Source organism: Pan paniscus, chromosome 4, assembly GCF_029289425.2.
Source record: "Pan paniscus chromosome 4, NHGRI_mPanPan1-v2.0_pri, whole genome shotgun sequence".
Taxonomy (NCBI): domain Eukaryota; kingdom Metazoa; phylum Chordata; class Mammalia; order Primates; family Hominidae; genus Pan; species Pan paniscus.
This window is the reverse complement of record NC_073253.2, coordinates 89365212-89386220: the sequence shown is the minus strand read 5'-3', so window position 1 is coordinate 89386220 and position 21009 is coordinate 89365212. Positions and strand designations below refer to the sequence as shown.

The following is a 21009-nucleotide window of genomic DNA, read 5'->3' as shown; positions in this document are numbered from 1 at the left end:
CACAATAGATCTCCTAGGCAAAAGTGTTGTTGCCAAAGACAGCAGAAAGAACCCAGTGGGTTAGAGTTAAGGGAGCATCATAGTAGATCAATAGTCCATTATTCATGACCTGTGAAATTAAGCCCAAATAGAAAAGGAAAAAAAACCTCTGACAAGATATCTCTAACCATTTTTTTCTTTTTCTTTCTTTTTTTTTTTTTTGAGACGGAGTCTCGCTCTGTCGCCCAGGCTGGAGTGCAGTGGCCGGATCCCGGCTCACTGCAAGCTCCGCCTCCCGGGTTTATGCCATTCTCCTGCCTCAGCCTCCCCAGTAGCTGGGACTACAGGCGCCCGCCATCTCGCCCAGCTAATTTTTTGTGTTTTTAGTGGAGACGGGGGTTTCACCGTGTTAGCTGGGATGGTCTCGATCTCCTCACTTCGTGATCTGCCCGCTTCGGCCTCCCAAAGTGCTGGGATTACAGGCGTGAGCCACTGCGCCCGGACCTCTGACCTTTTTTTTTCCACTATGCATTTACTACCTGTATGGGAAAAAAAATCTGTCTAAACAAATTATGTTCTTTCCCAAAGAGTTGTGTTTAGAGACATGCTGACATCAAGGAAAATTTAAAAATTAGTATCACCAGTTCCTTGTTGAGGAGAATTTATTTTCTGTCGTTTCATATCAGAATCTCATCATATCCATTTCCTCTTATGTTCTTTGTTTCTGGGACTCGATCTGCCTCACTGTGGCCCCATCTGGTGATGTTTCTCCATCATCTCTTGAGATAACACATTTGAGTCCTGCGTCCACAATGATGTTTTCTCTGCCTTTTTGCTACAGAATTGCTGTATCTGTTAAACCAAGGACGGTGTCTTCCTTATCCTCACATTTATTTCTACTGTAGGATTGTCCTTAATAGATTATTGAGCTGAAGTTTAGTCAAATGTTTCTGAAGTTTGAGTCCCAGGAATTCCAACTGGTTGCTGGAATTGAATAACTTTTTTCTTTTACTTTTCTTTTCTATCTGATTCAGACATTTGTGTTTCTAACATTCTCTTCCAGGTTTGATATGTTGGTGCCTCTCATTATAAGTAATATGAAATCAATTCCTTATATTTCTCCTAGAATCATCTATTATTCAAATCAATTCTGTCTACCTTTTTCTCACTGAGTTGGTAATACCACCAATGAAATACTTTTTTCCATTTGTCCAACCAGGCATACACTTAATAGATAATTATCTTGCCTGAGATCCCATTCATAATTTTCATCTGTATCTGCTTTTTAAGAGGCTTAATTCTATAATTTTTCCAGCATCTCACAGAGCCCAAACAAGGTATATGTATCTACATCTTCAGTAACTCTAACACCTTGACCACACTTAATATTACTTTAATTATTGTATACTATCTTCCATCTTAAAATTGCATATGTATACATATATTCTATAACCACAGGGTACAGCTTTTCGCTGTCTTTAAGGGTGTTTTCCATATAATAATGAAATCATCTGCCCTTTATCTGATGTTCTCTTTAACAGCAGTTTGCATGGCCCATTTTCCTCCTTTCATTTTCTTGGCCTGTCATGTACATATTAAAAATAAAACTCAGTTTTGCTCTGCAACAGAAGAAATTCAGGTGTTTCAAAATTTAACGGAATCAAATATCATTGTGCCCCCTGATGCTTACAGGGCATGTAAACACTTTTCTTCTTTGTACACTAATGCTTTGCCTTAGCCAAGCATGTTTAGGAAAATCTGTGCCTGAAAAATAAGCTGTGGTATCTGGGCTTCCTGAAATCCTGCCTTTATGAACCCTCATTTTGTTTAGGTTTCTATGGTCATTATGCCTTAACTTGTATTTCTACCTCACTATAAAGAGAATCATTTATGGATGAAGCTTCTTTGATCTGTATTAAGCCACCAAGATCAAAATACCCTATGGCTAGGTTAAAATCTCACTCTAGCACTGAAAAGTCTTACAAACATAAGAACCTCCTCCCTTTAGCCCAATGTAAGCTTCTCAAACCATGTAAGAAATTAAATCATCTATCAAAAAATAAAGTCCAAGCCCCAGCATCATGCTCCAGTCTCCATGAAAGTTTCTCTGTGTAAATACTGTGCACTCCTGAATTTCACTCTTTTTAATTTTGTTTCTCAATATTTTTGACCCCATCATTAAAGTATCTAAAGACTTAGAGCTATTAATGCTCATCTTCCCTACCCAATCTGTGATCTCAAACAGTGGAGAGATAGATAAGATTACAAATATAGATTGAAGACTGAGAGTCCAATGTGGGATTAGGGCAAGAATTCTCCTTCACCATTCTTCTCCCCTTCTGCTTGGCCCTCATGGGTTCAAGTGTCTTAAAAAAGTAGAGTAGCCCCTGTTCCCTGCTATTTTTCCCAAACTTAGTAACTAAATTTATTACTCTACTTTCTTAGGTTAACAAATGAGGAGGATGGAGACCTTGAATATATATGAGGAAGAAATCTCTTTTTCAGGGAAATCAGGAATATAAATAAAAGACAGGCAAAAAACTACCACGTAAATGCAAACTAAATGATAAAGAGACAAGTTAATAGCATAATACCATTGATAATAACACAAGTATATTTCATAAAATATGAAATTTTGGCCAAAAAAGCAGTCAAATAATATAAATTATCATTAAGAATATGGGAAAACAGATCCAAGTACGTACTGCTGGTTGACACATAAATGGTAATAGCCTATCTAGAAAACAGTGTGACAGTATTTAATAATATTAAGTCTGTGTCAACCTTACAATGCAGCAGTTAGATGTTGAGTATTTGCTGTAGAGAAACACACACCCCTGGCCATATGTATCATGCACAGGAATGGCAGATAAAACTGACTTGCAAACATAAGATGTGGATTTATATCCTGGAATGACACAGTAGCTAGAAACAATAAATCAGAAAGATGTACAGTAGCAAAAAGACAGTGTTTGATGAACTGTGAAAGCTACAAAATCCATAGAACCACGTATTTTATGTTTATTAGAACACATAAACACTCAACATGAAATGGACAACATTATTTTATGAGGACACATACATATGCAAGCATATGTCAAACATAGTAGTGTGAAAGCCTAAGGGCACAAGCAAAAAGAAAAAAAAACAGGAAAGAAATTTGGTAATGATTTGTGGTAATTATATGCCATGAATCAGATGAATGATCAATGATCATCACTACGTATTTCCCACAAAATAAACTGTAAACAGCAAAAGGAAATGGCAAATACCCACTACAAAATACTCAGTTGATACATAAAGGAAAACAAGTGCCAATAAATACTTCAAGAATTTATCAAAATCACTACTAATTGCAGCAATGCAAATAAAAGCAATAAGGTATTAATTCTTACCCATATTATTTGTAAAATAAAGATTGGAAAGTACTACATGTTTGGAAAAGTGTATGGTAAATAAAGGATCCTCTCTGTTCTCAGAAGCGTAAATTTCTATATTCATTTTAGAGGAAAATAGCGGAAGCATTTTGTAATATTTAATTTAAATTTCCTTTTAATAGGCAATTTCATTACCTGCTCATATTCTCTACACATGCATAAAGAATAGGGAGAAAGTACAAGAAAGCTTATTATAATTTTGATTATAATAGTGAATAATTAGAAACAAATAGATAAGCATCAATATGTGAACAATAAAATAAATTGAAGTTTGGAATACGATATGGTAGTACAATGAACATGGTAGAATTTGTTGTAAATAGGATAAGTAGAAGGTATTTAAACATATGTTGAATAAATTTAAACAAGAACAAAAATGCAATACAGTAAGATAAATTGAGAAATAGGAAGAAATATTTAATGTATGCATCTTTTGTTTTATTGATTTAACTAACGCATCTAGTAACAATTTCATTTTCTTGTAACACTCTCAGAGCTCGCCTGTAATATAAATGTTCATTTTCTGCTGGTGGTACTGCCTGTGCCCAGGCAAAGATATACATGTTATCCTAATCCATTAATTTATGTGGTGTACTAATCAGATTTGGCTAGGTTATAACTGCATAACAAACAACTTCCAAATCTTAGGGGTTTACAAGAAGTAAGATGTATTTTTCACCTACGCTACATGTTTATTACAACTCAATTGCATGTCGTCTTCACTCATAAACCCATGCTGATGGGATAGCATCTATTTAGATCATTTGCCAAGATCAAATAGAAAGAAGAAGCATTCATGCAAACTGTTCCCTGGCTCTTAAAAGTTTCTGCTCTGGAGTGCCACATTTCTGCTCACTTGCAATCGGCCAAAGTAAGTTATATGCAATCCTAAAATCACTGTAGTGGGGAAGCATAAATCTTCCCCAGAGAGGAACACTGAATAGTTTTTAGTAATAATACAATCTAACATAGTGTGTTAATGAAAGGCACCTCTACTAGGTGAACTTATATAGAAATGTAAAACTTGATTCATTTAATTCAGAACTTTAAAAATTATTCTGAACTAATTGTAAATTGCTATATTAGCAATTTACAAAAGTTGAATTATCACAAGTCAGTGTTACAGGCACTTGGCATGTGAGCCTTAAGCAACACCACTTGGAGCTGATGATGACAATGTTTGATTAATGGTATCATCAGAGATGGGATGATAGTGAAAATCTGGCCAATCATCTCCTATGTTAATATGAAAGGCAGCTAATTATTCTAGTTTCTGTGTGTTGTGAAGGGTGTTTGATAATGGATACCTACATATTGAAAAGTTGTCTATTGCATTTCAGAAATAAACATTTTCGTAATTGTTTTCCTAGAAAAAAATATTTATTGTGTGATTAAATCAGAATCATATAATTATATTGATATGATTTTTAAAACCCTACATATGATTGTTCCTCTCTAATTTTCTAATTGGATATAAAAGTCTTTGGAAAAGAGATTTTCCCTTTTGTAGCTATCTGAGACTATGTTATTCCCTTTTATAATTAAGAATGTACTACATATTTATTTTGTTTTTATATGTATTATTCATATTATATATGTATATGATGCCCTTTTCTATTTATTCCTTTTATGTAAATATTTTGTTATATATTTATTACCTTTTACATTTATTACATGTTTATTTTATTCCCTTTTATTTATTATGTTTCTTTTATAGCTGAGGTTGTTTTATTTATTTGTGTATCAAGTCAGTAATCCTAATTGACAGATAATAATCCTTAGCTCTCGAATGGTCATTTTTATGTACACATTCCATTTATTCATAGAATTGTAAATGGTGATTTATTTAGTGAATTGGCTAATGGTCATGATTTGAGCAATTACTGACAAAAAGGTGGCTGCAGATAGGACACCGATGAATATCTTAAATTATTGTTAAAAATACTGAATCAAGTCCAACTTTGTCAAAATAATCAGCAGAATTATTATAATTTGGCTATTTTCCTGAATATGGAAAGACCCCTAAGGTAAAAATTGGCCTAAGACCATTCTGTAAACAAAACAAAGCAAACAAAGGAACAACAAAGAATTCCCTTTTCTTCTGTTTTCATTTAGCCCCACAATCCTAAGGCAGAAGAGACTCATAACACAATTGTATCATCTTAGGGAAATTGACACAACACTGAATTACTGGGACAAGTGTCAGCTTTTCCTCGAAATGAAGAAAATCTCTTGCTCCGCCTCCCCATAATAGCTCTTTTCCAGAAACTGAGTTTTTAGAAATTCATCCATACCACGTGTTCCTCTGTGACCATGTTAACTTCTTCTTTCCTCTGGCGACTAAGGGTGAGCATTTCACACATAATGCTAGTGGTCTTTTCTCGACTTTTCCCTCACATGTTCAATATTGTTGCAAATTAAACACACTGTAGATTCAGTGAAAAAGAAGTAAAGGGATTATACTAAAATAAACTCATTGTTGTATGGTTCACGCTTTTTAACAAAGTTTAAAAAGATTTTTTTTTTTTACTCTGGCTACTCCTGGAAGGAAGGAAATCCAAAATACAGCTATATACTTTAGCCTTGTGGCTTTAGAAGATAGGTCCAGTGAATCTCTTTTAACAGGCATAAATATCTTTATGTTTAAATAGTCTCATGAGACACGTTAGAAAGAACTGAATCTCTCAAAAGGATGACTATTTGTCATAGCTCCTTGAAATTACATTTATTTAAATAATCATATATCAAGTGAACTACATTCTACTTAATCTGAATTGTATTTTTCATGAGATAAGCAAACTAGGTATTTGATACTGGATTACAAATCCTACTGTAATTGACAATGCTCTACTGTTCCCTTTTTACTAAATTGGCTATTTCTCTCCTGTTCTCTTTTACTTCATTCTCTTATTTTCTTCTTCTTTCTATAGCATTTTTCCTAACTTACTCATGTTTGCCCTAGGTCTCAGCCACACAAAACATTACATATTGACCCAGATGGTACTGACGAAGAAAGGCATTTCTCACCTTAGTGTGTATGTGTTTGTATAGGCCGCAGGGGAAAAAAACATAATTGCTTTTCTTTTCTTTCCCTTTTTAGCTTCTTAGTTGAGACACTCTCCTGAAAATAACAGCCAGGTGAACAAAATTAAAACAAGCAGAAGTTCATTAACCCATTCCCATCACAAGCAAAAGTTCATTAACCCATTCTAATCACATCGGAGAGGCTTTAGTTCAAAATTATTTCTCACAAAGCAGAGGCTTAGGGGCTTTACTTAAATCGTATTTTAATAAAGAACCATAAATCCTATATAGTGACAAGACAAAGGAGAGAGAAGTTTTCATCTTTTAAAAGATGGGAAAATATGGGAGAATAGTAAAACCGCTTCCCAGATGTCTCTGGTGTGTCTGAGGGTGCCTTCCCCGGGCCAATGAGAAAGTGTTGTCTCCAGTAAGAAAATATGTATTGCTTACCACCAGGCAAACAGAGGCTGAGGAAGAGTGTTTCCCTGCATTTTTAGTGTCTTTAACTTAACAATTTCTTAATATTTTGGGGAGAATTATTTTCATTTACGTAATGTCAAACAAAAATTATTAACTATTTTCTTTGCTTTCCAGCCTTAAGTCTAGACATTGGGAGACAACTGAGGAAAAAGTCATTGAAACAACTATCACAAAGCAATTGGGGATTGATTCATAAACCTGAGTGTCAACAGAAAGAAAAGCATCCAAGAAAAATAATAGATCTGCCTAGTTTCCCATGATAATTCAGTGGTTCTACCCTCTGGCTCACATGGCCCAGTGGATGTTGACTCTTTCTATCACACTGGTAACATATATTCCTTTTCTTCCCAGCACTGAAAATTGTGATGAGTAGACTCAAGGTCCTTTCCCCCAAATACTCTGGGGGGACCGAGTTATTTTAATAATTTCCTTTTTTTATTAATGATATATTAAAGAATGTCATAATGGATTTTCTTATAAAATATGTCCCCAATTTTATAGAAAAAAATTTTTATTATTTTAAAATGAATAGCAATACAATTAATGTAAGACTATATTTATAGCAAGAAATCCTGTATAATAATAATAAAATTAAATAAATAAATAAATAAATAAAAAAGAAATCTGCATTAGGCAGATGCTTTGCATTCAGCATTTATTTACTGATTTATATTATCCTATTATTTCTATGTTCACATACAAATTTCAGGCTGAAATAGAAATCTCATGAGCATTGAGCCCACTTTTCATATTTCCACTTTCATGCAAATATTTCTATACTGGGCTATGACATGCATTGCCTAAAGCAGCATCATTTACAGCACATTTCATGGTAGGTAACCCAGAAGTTATACTTCAGGAACTTCTCCATTAAATATTTTGGAAAACAGAACAGTATGTCTTGAGGCTCAATCTAGTGCATGGTATTGTATCTTTGCAGTTCATAGAAACACATTTTAATGATTGGCCCAGGGAGGAAGCCCTCAGTGTCAACCGACAGGAATGAGATTTGCCAGTTTGTGTTCAGAGAGAATCAACAGCATAATTAAAGCAATGCATACTCTTTTTGAATTATCATAATCACCATCATCATCATCAATGAGTTATTGGATATTTTCATCATTATTATACATTACATATCATTGATATACTTTAGTTTATATGAATTTTGAGATAGATACTTTCTCCTTTTCTAAATTTTCCCCCTTCTATTCCAAATATTTGTTTAAAATCACTTTCAATAGATTAATAATTCAGCTAGTGAATATATATTTTTGGTCTAGTTATATCAAGATATTCTTTTTGTTATACTTGTAACTGAGAATTACTATGCTGATATTTATGTTAGAAAATTTTAAAAATGAGGAAGTGGGAAATGCAAAAACCATGAATTAACAACATTGAGAGAACAATTAAAAGAATGTATCACTGATTAAGCAATTACATGAAATCAAGTCAAATATGATATGTAGCAATTTTCAAGAAATGATCAACCTTACATTGGAGAAGGTAATGATCTAAATAATTTCACCCACTGTAATTTATGCACTTATGTTAAAGAACTACAATCTGTGTTCAAAGTAGGTGCAATATGAAACAAAACAGATACTTCCTCCAAGAATATAGTAAGAACAAACAGGCATAAATAAGGTGTACCCCTTAGGAAATTTTAATTAGGTTAAGATATTTGCATATTTTCATCACAGTTGGTACCAAATCTCTAGACACTCAAACAATATAATCACTTAAGCTTTTGGAATACTATACTTTTAGGCCATATTGTGTTCAAACTCACTTGTGTGTGGAATATAAAGGTAAATAATTGAGTTTCTTTTAAGGCCTACAAATAAATTTGGGTCTGTCAAATAAAATGTATTGCATTGTTTTTGACCAATTTTACTTGTTTAAGTGGCTTTTGGAAGATTGCTAACACACCAGAAATAAGTAGCTTTGGGAAAAGGAAAAAATAAATAGTGTCTGAGTATGTTAACGAAACTTTCCTTTTTTGAAAACAATGATTATCTGTGACTTTTCTTATGCCTCAATTTTTTTTTCTCTCTTCCTTTCTGTTTGTTAATACTGCCAAGTTTAGTTTAGGTATTAAATCAATTTTGAACTAAAAATGTGTAGTTGAAAATTTTACTTCTATTAAATAATATTTGATTTTGGCTAAAATATTTTTCAGCTGGAATAATTCATTTCTGGGTCATTACTGGTACACCCAAACCCCTAGTCATGAACTCGACCTTTATCATTCTGTCTGGCACAATAACATTTCTCAATACCCTGGTATTTTCCTTTTTCACTTATAAAAAGGCAAAATTATAATTTTAATATCTTCCTCACCTTTACTGGGAGTTTGTTTAAGAACTGCTTCCTTTAAATGTAATATACTCTTTATCAATAAAAATGTTATTTTTAGATAAGAAAAATTTTTTTACTTTATTACTATTTTTCTCACTGTTGTATATAATAGATACATGCTTTCACTACTAAGCCTTTTGGAAACAATTTTTGAAGTTAGTTATTAGCATATAACAATTCTAAATATAACTATATCTAAGAATATTTCAAATTTTAAAAGTTTGCATAAATGACCTCTGGAAACCTATTTTGCATTTTAATATAAGAGAAATAAAAGCATTTTGATTTGTTAGCAAATGTGACATTAAGGAGCTGAAGGAGCTGCATATTGTTTTTCTGCTGTTTGCAGTACTTTCATTTTTATATGAAATATTTTGCTTTCACAAAATATAAGATATTCACTCTCAAGTATAAATAAAAACAGCTATTCTCATACTTAATATGTTTAAATACCTCACTCTCAAAGGCCTGAGCTCAAGCAAGGTGACTTAAGGTTTATAATAGCTTATCTCTTTGAAGTTTAGGAAACCATTATGGGGGGACACATGGGAAAGAGGTGTTGTGTACCATCACATCTTACACTGTAGAATTCAAAAGTTTCAGAAAAGCTTTTTATGATAATCTTTTTAAGATAAGCCCATTTTCCTATTTTCTTTAAATCTTTGCCTCATGTGAACTGTGAAAGAGAGGAAATCAATCTAAAATTAAAATAATATATAAATATACCATGCAAAAATTCCATTTCTTTTTAATCTCATCTTTCTTTATTCAGACTTACCCAATTCCTTAAAATTTTTAAAACTATACAAAAGTATGTGTGTGTACATATATATATATACACACACACACATACATATACACACACACACATACATATGTACACATACATATACACCCACAGAACTTCCTTCTTTGTTAAAGTTCCGTAACGTTTTATTTTCTTTGGTGGAGGTGGAGCAATCAATATGCACATATGAGCTAATTCCAATTAAGGAAATATTCCTGTGAAGTAAATACATATACATCATTTTAAATTGTTAATCTGCTTCTTTGTTAACAAATAGACAAACGAAAAACACTTTAAACATGAGTTAAACACAAGGATAACTAGCAGTGATGGAATTCATTATAATTATTAAGAATCGAATTCTTTGTTTCACTAAGAGTGTTTACAAATGGACAGGCTCATTGAAGAAGTTGGTGTTCAGTAGGGCTAATCAATTAAATTCTTTAAATTCTTGAGCATCTTGCATTGCTCTTTTGGTAGTCCAAAATATGATTTGAATTTCTTAATGAAAAGATCCTTCGTAACCATGCATCTTCTATATAGTTAAATGCTCTGTCCATAAGAAAGGCAACAGTTGGGAATGTCCTCATCACATGCATAAGAAATTGGATAATACTTAGCAGTTTATATTTCTTCTCCACCTTGCCCTCTGCTTGGCCCTCGACCCAAATTCTCAATTTCCTGGTTAGATTTTTTTGTTTTGTTTTACCTTCTATTCTGAATCTAACATATGATAGCAAATGAACAATTTTCTGCTCTTCTTAGAAATGTTGCTATATGATGTAAGCTCATTGTAAGAAATTAGAGAAAAGACTTTCAAAAAGTAGTATTTAAAATAGTATCTCACTACACCTGTTAAATAGACATTAAACAGTCAGAGTTTTGGCAATATGTCGGACGTAACTTAGAGTAAACATCATTTACTCTTCTTGAAAAGTATACAAATCTTGATCTTGTTTGTTGTCATTCTCAGGCCTTATTCTCCTTAAATAAACTGTTTTTTCTTTGTGTATTATTGTGCTTGGCTTTTGCTGTCTGGATCTTTTACCACTCCATGCTCCAGCCTTCCTTGCATGCTCTGTATCCTGAGGCTGGCCCCTAGTACCTACATCTCCCAGGCTACTTGTCTTTCTGATTTTTCATTTGGTAAGGCTAGTGGGATCCAATAGCAAAAGGAAATATTACAGGATAAAGGAGAGAAAGCTAGTGCCTTTCTCTTCTGCCTTTCTCCATGTCGGAGCTGTTTTTCTGATCCCTCCTCAACGATTCCACCTAATTCTAGTTTCCTCAAAATCCATCAGCCATAAAGGTACTAATAACTTCTCATGATTGCTAATATCTGAATAGTTCAGCTTTCCTTGTTTGCTTACTCTATGATCAAAACATTAGTAGAACCCTCATTAATGTCTCTTGACTTTTTGTCCCCTTACCATAAAACTCTTAAAATTTTTCTTTAGTTTTTGCCTCCAAAACATGTTCTCTTAAACCTATCCAATTAGGTTTTTGCCATTCTCTTTAAATACATCAATTCTTCAATCCCCAAATAATACTTCAACAGTTCATTCGAAGTCTATTTTAGCAGAATAAAATGCAGTTGATGATTCTCTGTTTCGATTCAACATTTTTTTTAACCTGGCTTTCTAATTTATTGCCATTTGCTGTCTTCTCCTGATAACTTAAAGATGGATTGCTTGAGGCTCTGTACCTGATTTACTTTTTGTCTCTTCCTGTATTCACTGTCTTGAAGATAGCATCTCAACACATGGATTTATGTATCATCTATATGCTGATGACTCTGGGATACCACAAATCACTTCAAAACATTGCAGTAGAAAATAATTTATTATTATTTCGTAGGGTTCAGACTGGCTGAATAAACTCAGCTAAACAGTTGTCACTTGGAGCCTATCATACAGTTGCAGTTAGCTGTCAGCGGAACTGGCTACTGCCATCTGAAGACTTAATTAGACTGGTCATCCAAAATGTCTTTTACACTTATCTATTTGGAATCTGGACTGGTATGACTAGTTTTATTACAACCAGAGGCTTTGCAGACATGTTCTTCTCTCCAAGTGTCCTTTCCATGTGGCTACCTTGGGTTTCTTCACAACATAACAAACTAAAGTTAGCCAAACTCACATGTGCAAACTGAAAGTATGTATGCTTCTTACATAACAACTGGCTTCCTCCAAGGTAAGTGGAACAACCAATCAAGGCTTCTTGTCATTTAAGCTTTAAAGTCATGCAACATCAGTTTGGTCACATTTTATTTATTACATGTAAGTCACAAAACCAGCATAGATTCAACAGGAAAAGATTACCCAAGCCCATATAGGAAGTTGTGGTTCATTTGACGAGGGTATGTTGGAGGATTAGCTACCAAAAATTAAAATCTGATCCCCCTTCCTTACTCACAAACTCTTCACTCCCATATGCAGCTATGTACTTACAATGGTCATCTTCTAAGTATTTTAAGCTCAGGATATTCAAATTTGAGTTCCTGATATTTTGCCCAAATCAGTATCTGCCCACACATTTTCCATTTCAGTTGAAAGCAGTCCTTCAATCTTGCTGTCATTTGACTTGAAAATCTTAGAGACATGCTTAACTGCTCCTCCTTCTCTCATGACATCTCATCCAACATTTGAAGAGATGATGTTCTCTCTACCTTCAGAATATATTAATAATCAAACTACTTCTCATTTATTTTTCTCCATCCTTGCGTGAACTTTGAGCATCTATCATCTCTGGCATAGGTGACTGCAGAAGACTTCTAAATAATTCCACTGCTCTGATCTCGCTCCTTCTTGTCTATGCTCAGTAAGGTAGCTAGAGGAGTCCTGGGTACCGACAGGTCAGATTATGTCCCTTCCCTGCACAAAGCTTAAACCTAAAATCCAAGTAAACTGCAAGGCTCTAGACCTTTCTTTCCCTTTCTGACCTCACCTCTTGTATTCTTTGCTTCTGTTCTCTAAAGCTTCACTGACCTCCTTTCTGTTTCCATGAACACCATATCATTACACGAGCTTTCCCCTCTATCTGGAAAGTTTCCCACCCCATATCTGAATGTGTATCTCTGTCAATTTCTTCCAGTTTGTATTTAGGCTTTCTCAAGATACACTAGACAAGCCTCTCTATAATTACTAAAACTCAGAATTCTTATACACTTTTCCCCATTCTACAGTTTCTGTAGTATGTATTACCTGCCAGTTCCTCAAATAAGGAGGGTCGTTTTGTTAAACATCCTTTTATTATAAGATTGATGACAAAAAAAATTGATTCCCAGTCAGAGCCACTGTGAGGAGTTTGTTGTTCTCTTCACATTTGCACGGGTTTTCTCTGGGTACTCCAGTTTCCTCCCACCTATGTTGTCCATCTTAGGTTGATTGGCTGTCTGGGTGATCCCCATTGTGAGTGTGGATGTGGAGACTGCTTGCTGCAATGGGACGGTGTCCTGTCCAATGCTGGTTCCCGCCTTGCAACCTCAGCTGCTGAGACAGACTCCAGCCACCCACGACTCTGAACTAGAATAAGTGGGTAAATAATTATTCTATTTGTTTTATTAATCTTTCTTAAGTGTATGTATAGCTCACATTTATTTCAATGTTTAATTTTAGAAGCTTTTTGGTGTTTATTTACAATGCTTTGTGAAGTATTTGTGACCAAAAATATGCCATAGGAAATCAAATCTTATTTACATAAATTAGACTAGGGTACAATTGCTTTCATCATACATTGTTTCTGTTAAAGTTGTGGTCTCCAAGAACCTATTCATGATGTTTACTGAAGACTTACTGTACTATATAATTTTCTTTGTATATTTGCATGAGACATCTACCGGGTGTAGGTACAAGCTTTTGGACTGTTGTCTTCACTGCTGTATTTAAATTATATTGAAGAGTGCCTAGCACACAGTAGACAATAATACTTATTGCAATGTATGAATGTTTTCTCAAACATCCAAGGAGAGTATCTGACACACAGTGAAAGGTGATGTATGTGTAAGTGCATGTGCATGTATATGAGATTGTGTGCAGGTGAATTATGTCTGTGTGTGTTGGGTTGTGTGTGTGCACATGTGTTAGGAGGAGTAGATTAGAGAACAGAGGAGAGTAGATATCAGCAGTGGCACATTGTACATAGGAAAGTTTATTCCTCACAAAAAAGGAATTGAATTAAAATGCAGAGAGATAGAAGGAAATTGTCTAGAAGTGAAGATCATAGGTTTTGATGTTTTAGGCAGTCCATTTCCTCTTTCTGTGATGTAACTAGATTGTAGGGGATAACATAAGATTGGTAGAAAGGGTGGCTATACATAGCAGGTGTTAAACAGTAATTTTTATTGAAGCAGCAGGGTTACAGCAACCATGGAGGTACTGCCCCTTGCAGAGCAGGGCTACTCCATAGGCAGTGTGCCCAGAATAGCAGCCCAGAGGCAGTTCTGCACTCATATTTAAACTCACTTTTTTTTTTTTTTGAGACAGAGTCTAGCTCTGTCGACCAGGCTGGAATGCAGTGGCACATCTGGGCTCATTGCAACCTTCGCCTCCCAGGTTCAAGTGATTCTCCTGCCTCGGCCTCCCGAGTAGCTGGGATTACAGGCGCCTGCCACTACGCTCGGCTAATTTTTTATTTTTAATAGAAACAGGGTTTCGCCATGTGGCCAGGCTGGTCTTGAACTCCTGACCTCAGATGATGCACCCGCCTCGGCCTCCCAAACCACTGGGATTACAGGTGTGATCCACCGTGCCCAGCCTACACTCACTTTTAACTATATGCGAATTAAGGGGCAATGCACACAGAAATTTCTAGTATGAGGATGGGAACCTCCAGGTCATAGGGCTGCTGCCATGGAAAGGGGCTATAACTTCCGGATGTTGCCATGGCAATAGTAAACTGACATGTCACACTGTTGGGCATGTCTGACAGAAAGCTGCTTCTGTCCCAGACCTGTTTTAACTAGTCCTGAATTTGGTCGGGTGTTCATGCCCCGACCTCTGGAGTTGAGTCTCCCTTCCTGAGTTGGGTCAGGCCTCCTACCTCAGAGTGATGTCTAACTATCCAGCAATATCCATTGCCTGTTTTTCCCAAATATATAGTTTCCCAATTTTTAGCTAGCCTGTTCAGTTACACACTTTATTTCCTTGTTTTTATAGTATTTAACTATAGATTCAAGACCAAGTGTCAGACAACAGGATGTGAGAGGATGTGATGAGAAATTTCCCGATTATTTCCCTAAACACAAAGTTGTTGAACCTAGCATTCCTTTTCTTCACATTTTACAGTCTAGAATAGGAACATATCTCTGAAACTTGCTTAAATGCTGCAGATACAGAAAATCCTTTGAAAAATATTCAGGAAAAGTGATGAAAGGAAGCAAGTTCCCTTTGAAAGGGACTGAAACAGAGCCAGATGAACTATATTCCTGTCTTACTTTAACCAGCATTTCCTTGTTTGCCAATTGGTCTTTGTTGTTTGTTTCTGAATCTATTTAATGTAGTATTATAGAATATAAAAAAATATTAAAAGTAGTTCTTATAAGCCTTGGGCTAGAATTGGCAAAATTATAAAAATGATTATGAGAGTGGTAACAATATTAGACTCCTCTCTTACAAGGTCTTTCTGGATGCAGAGTGGAGACCAATTAAGTAGGATACCCTCTAAGGAAGTTAGTTTGCTAATGTAGGCAACACAGCTTTAAAGCTTATGTAAATAAGTGGTGCAGCTATAATTCACTTAAAAAAGGAATGGTGGAAGATAAGCTAGTTTGTAAGGGAAAAACATTAAGATTGTAAGGTCTGTGGGAAATCTGAGTAATCCAAAAATGCCATGGAAATACAAATGTAGTGTCTACAGTGTCTATATTGAACATTTGCATATTATGAAATGTTAATTATAGTTGAAATCCTGAAAGCAAATAAGACCACACAGCACAATGATAACATGAAAAGTGAATAGACAGCAAATTCAGAAAAGAAAGAATATCGGTATTTGTGGTTCACATAAATGAAAAAGAGATGACAAAAAAATTCTGAGTATGAGCATCCTCTAAGTAAAAGGAAAATCAGAATAAAGTAAAATAAAATAAATTCTTCAGGAAGGATAATGTAGCCTATAATTTCAAATGCTGCTTACTAGTCAATGCACCATCTAAGGGTTTTCTGAAGTCATCACAATAGAGATTATTGATGACTTAAGAGGGTGATTTCAATGGGGAAATAAGGTTGAATGTCAAATTATTGTGGGTTGAGAAACAAAAGGAAGAAAAATTATTTAAGATTCCTGACCAAATAAAAATATACTACTCAGCTTCGTGCTGACATGCAAATCTAGAAAATAAATGACAAAGAAGGGGCACAAAGAGAAAATTGAGTGTTCATTAACACCACTAGATTGCTTAAGGCTATTCTCTTATTCAAATGAATCTGAAGCTTCCCCTTGTTAATGTACTATCATGAAATTCTAATATTTGATGCATTTCAGATAAAATACTGTTGTAAGATCATATACTTTTTTTTTTTTTGAGACAAGATCTCCCTCTGTTATCCAGGCTATAGTGCAGAGACGTAATTGTGTATCACTGCAACCTTCACATCCTGGGCTCAAGTGATCCTCCCACCTCAGCCTCCCAAGTAGCAGAGACTACAGGTACCTATCACCACTCTCAGCTGATTTTATTTTTGTATTTTTTTTTTTTTTGGAGAGACAAGGTTTTGGCATGTTGCCCAGGCTAGTCTTGAACTCCTAGACTCAAGTAGTCCACTGCCTCAGCCTCCCAAAGTGCTGGGATTACAGGCATTAGCCACATGCCCATCCAAGATCCACAGTCTTGAAGCCAACGATTAACATACTACTTTCTTGTCCAAACCCTTCAGTGCTTTCTCATTGACTTTGTAACAAAATAAAATGCAGAATGGCAATCAGAGGATTAAAAAATATCTTTTAACCCATATAATTAAAGAATTTTATTTACAAACATTTTTACTTATTTGTCCTAAGGTTATATTAGACAAATAAGTGCACATGCTTTTTAAGGTATTCTTCTGGAATTTTCTGTTTATAGGATGGCCCTTGATTGAACACTATCCACTAATTCCCGTGAACTTTATATTGCCAAATCATTACTTTTAATTCCACATTCCTGTAATTATTGAATTAATCTTCAACTACATTTGAGAGATAATGTAAAGATATGTTTTATATATATGACTGTTTGCATTTGTAGATTAGAAGAGTAGCAAATGACCAATATAAAGCCACATACCTATTAAGAAAAGTTACTGGGAACATCTAAGAAGCATTGAATAGCTGTAACAATTCAAGAAACACTCCTCTTGAGAGAGGAAGCAGTTAGAGGATTGTTAGGCAGATAGAGAGGGAGCATCTCTGGAGGTGACAAATATGTGTGAGACCACACCTGCACCACCCCTGTAGCTAATGGGAAGAAGTGTGGTCCAGAACTTCCCCTTATGCCAGGATGTTGCTCAGAAAAGACTGTCTGAACTTAGGTGCAGACACAATAAATCAACCTTAATGTTCTTAACTTGATGCAATTCATTATAATGTCATTAACATGACATCGGCATTGTGGCTTTAGCCCCCTGCAGGTTTCAGTTAGGCACTCATGGGTGATAACCAAGATGGAGTCACTGGCCAACCCCAGACATGCGCAGATGCAACACTCTTAGTTGGGAAATTTACCCCTCCCGTATTGTGCAGAACCCACAGAAGACTTCCTTGCTCTTGCCACAGAAAAGACCCAGAACTCAGCACCATTTCTGGCAACCTGCTTCCAGGTCCCCTCTCTTTGTTGAGAGCTTTCCTTTTGCTTAATAAATCCTACTCTACTCACTTTCTCGTGGCTGCATGCCTTATTCTTCTTGGTCATGAGATAAGAACTTGGACTTAGCTGAACAAGGGACTAAACATACTGCAACACTTCAAAGCATAGATTAATGCCAATTTCTCTTAGAAGAGTTTTTGCCCAATCACTTCAACTCTATTTAATTTTCCTTCTTCTTCTCCTTCCACTCATCATTTTATCCCCTTATTTGTATGACTTTGCCTTATTAAACATTTGCACATCTGTCTACTTCCCCTATTATTAAAGCAGTCACTGAGAACTCATCTGATATGTTTCTCTTACACAGAACTTCTAGAATGCAGTGTTCACTGAAGGAGCTTAACCATTTTTAATAAAATAAATGTATAGCTTCTGTGTGGTTTAATAAGTTTCTAAAAATTTATTATGGGAAATTCAACAATTGACTTTAAATACAATACTTAATCCAGTCTAGTAATACAACAAATGATTATTGATGTGCATATAATAAATTATATTTTAACAATAATAAGGTGTGTCAATAACAGAACTACTAATATGTTATTTATTTGTATATGCTGATTTTATTTATATTCCATATTTCTTAGGCCAACTTAGAAACTAAGCTGGGCAAAAGCAATTTTTAGATCTTTATTTACATTAGGGTTCACTCAGTATATATTCTGTGAGTTTTGAGAAATATGTAACTACATGTATCCACAGTTATAGTATCATATAGAGAGATTTTACTGTATAAAATCCTCTGTGCTCTGACAATTCATACCTCCCTTACTCCAAGCCCTGGCAATTACTGATCTTTTCACTCTCTCCATAGTTCTGCCTTTTCCACAATGTCCCATAGTTGGAATGCAGTATGCAGCTTTTTTGATTGGCTATTTTTTACTTAGTAATATTCATTTAAATTTTCTCCATTCTCCACTTCTTAGTGGTGAATACTTTTTCATTCTAGATGTACCAGAAATTAATTTTTAAGAAACAGTATATAGATATTGCCATTAATATACAGTTTAATTTAGAATTTGTTTAAAATTTTAATTTGAAACTTAAATATTGTATGGCATATTTATGTAATGATATTTGCTTAAAATTGTGAACAAAGGATAAGATTCAAATAAACTTGGAAAAATACATTTTGTTTTGTCTCATTTTTAGTATGAAGAAAACAGACCAAGCCTGAGAGATCTTTTCATATTTCATTCAACTAGAACAGGAAACCTCTGTAACACTACAATTAATTTTGCCAAATTTATTTTGTCTCTCCTGCTCATTTTATTTCTAAAGAATCAGAAAAAAACAGGTATATTTTAATATTTAACATTTTATAAATGTTGAAGTACTGATCTATCTTTAACTTTCTACTTAGTTTAAATGAAAAAGAACAATGTTGAAAAGATTATTTGGAAGACAGATAACTATGATAAAATATTTATGTGTGTTTTAACTATGATTTATTCTAATAGCTTAAAGCATAACTTTAAGTGATACAAATCGGTATTTAATTAAGTGGTTTCTTTTTTTCCTTTTTAAGAAATGTCATCATTAAATAACATGTGAAATGATTTACATTAGGTAATCAGTGGCATCAATACCACTGCTGATTTTTATTTTATTGAGGAAGCTAGGAAAATATCAGTTAATAAAAGTCATAAGGCACTGTTAACTATAATAATATGATTGTTTTACACCATGATTCAAATTCCACCATTTTAAAGGTCATATTTATATTAGAAGTCTGTGTACTTAAGAGGAATATATTTCAAACAGCACATTAAGTCAAAATTGAGGTGAAAATAATAAAAATATGAAATATGACTATAGCTATTCTGCTTTTATTTGTGGCATACATATATTATATATATATATGTATATATATATATATATGACCACAGAGAGACAGAGAGGAATAGAGTTTTTGAAGTAATGTGATGATTTATTTGTGTTGATAATCTTTTTGTATGATAAACTTATATTTGCATATGTACAAAAATAAATCCATGCGCTATGATTTACTAGAAAATTAGATTTTGTGTGGCATAAGTATGTAATGACTTTCTCCAGTTCCTAGAAAAGAGAGTTAATGCCATAACGCCAAAAAAATTTGTTGAGATAATTTCATAAAATATTAACCTTTTTTGTTCTCTGTTTATTTACTATGAACAAAGGGTGTGAGATGTATTAACTTCCCCTCTCAAAAATGCGGTCAAGCTTTTGAGTTCTGAGATAAGGATTACTGTAAAGGGAAGGTATTGCAATGAGGATTAAGAGGTAACTAGGTTTTAGTGACAACCTGAAGAAGAAGCACTGATGCCTAATGTTGAATCAAGGCAAAGATTTTTCAAGGGTTTGGAGGAGATACGGTTGCACAATCCAAGAAAGAACCATTGAAGTTGAGTAAATTAAAAATAGGAAGGGTTTGGTGGAAGGACAATAGTAAGAGATTGCAATCTGTTTTGAGAGTTTAAGGAGAGAGTCATCAGCAAGATTGTGGAATAAGGGGTCCCCAGCCCTAGGTGTGCCACAGAAATACAAATTTAATAATTATTCACAGACAATAATGACTTTGTGATAATTCTGAACTCTAAGGGGGAGTTACAGCACCCTAATAGAGTATAAACACACACAAATATTAAAAAGAGTAAAAATAAAATTCCACTTTGTCCACATCACCTCTCTCCTAAGCCTGCACAGTGCAATGTTGAGAAGAATACCCTCAGTCTGCAGTTTCTCCAGTGGGGGAATATGGTTTGGCTGTGTCCCCACCCAAATCTCATCCTGAATTGCAACTCCCACAATTTCCATGTGTTGTGGGAGGAACCCAGTAAGAGGTGATTGAATTATGGGGGCAGGTCTTTCCTGCACTGTTCTTGTGATAGTGAATGAGTCTCATGTGATCTGATGATTTAAAAAATGGGAGTTTCCCTGCACAAGCTCTCTTTTTGCCTGCCACCATCCATTTAAGACATAACTTGCTCCCCCTTGTCTTCCACCATGATTGTGAGGCCTCCCAAGCCATGTGGAACTACAAGTCCATTAAACCTCTTTTTCTTCCCAGTCTCGGGTATGTCTTTATCAGTGTTGTGAAAACAGACTAACAC

At 34.5% G+C, this 21009-nt stretch overlaps 1 long non-coding RNA gene across 1 annotated transcript in view; it reads right to left on the bottom strand.

Moving 5' to 3' along the window:
* The window catches only part of LOC117980328 (uncharacterized), a 259995-nt gene that overhangs the window by 26307 nt on the left and 212679 nt on the right, over positions 1-21009 (bottom strand). The window contains exon 8 of the long non-coding RNA XR_008625401.1: positions 6444-6537. This is a non-coding gene — a long non-coding RNA (uncharacterized LOC117980328). The remainder of the gene's footprint in view (positions 1-6443; positions 6538-21009) is intronic.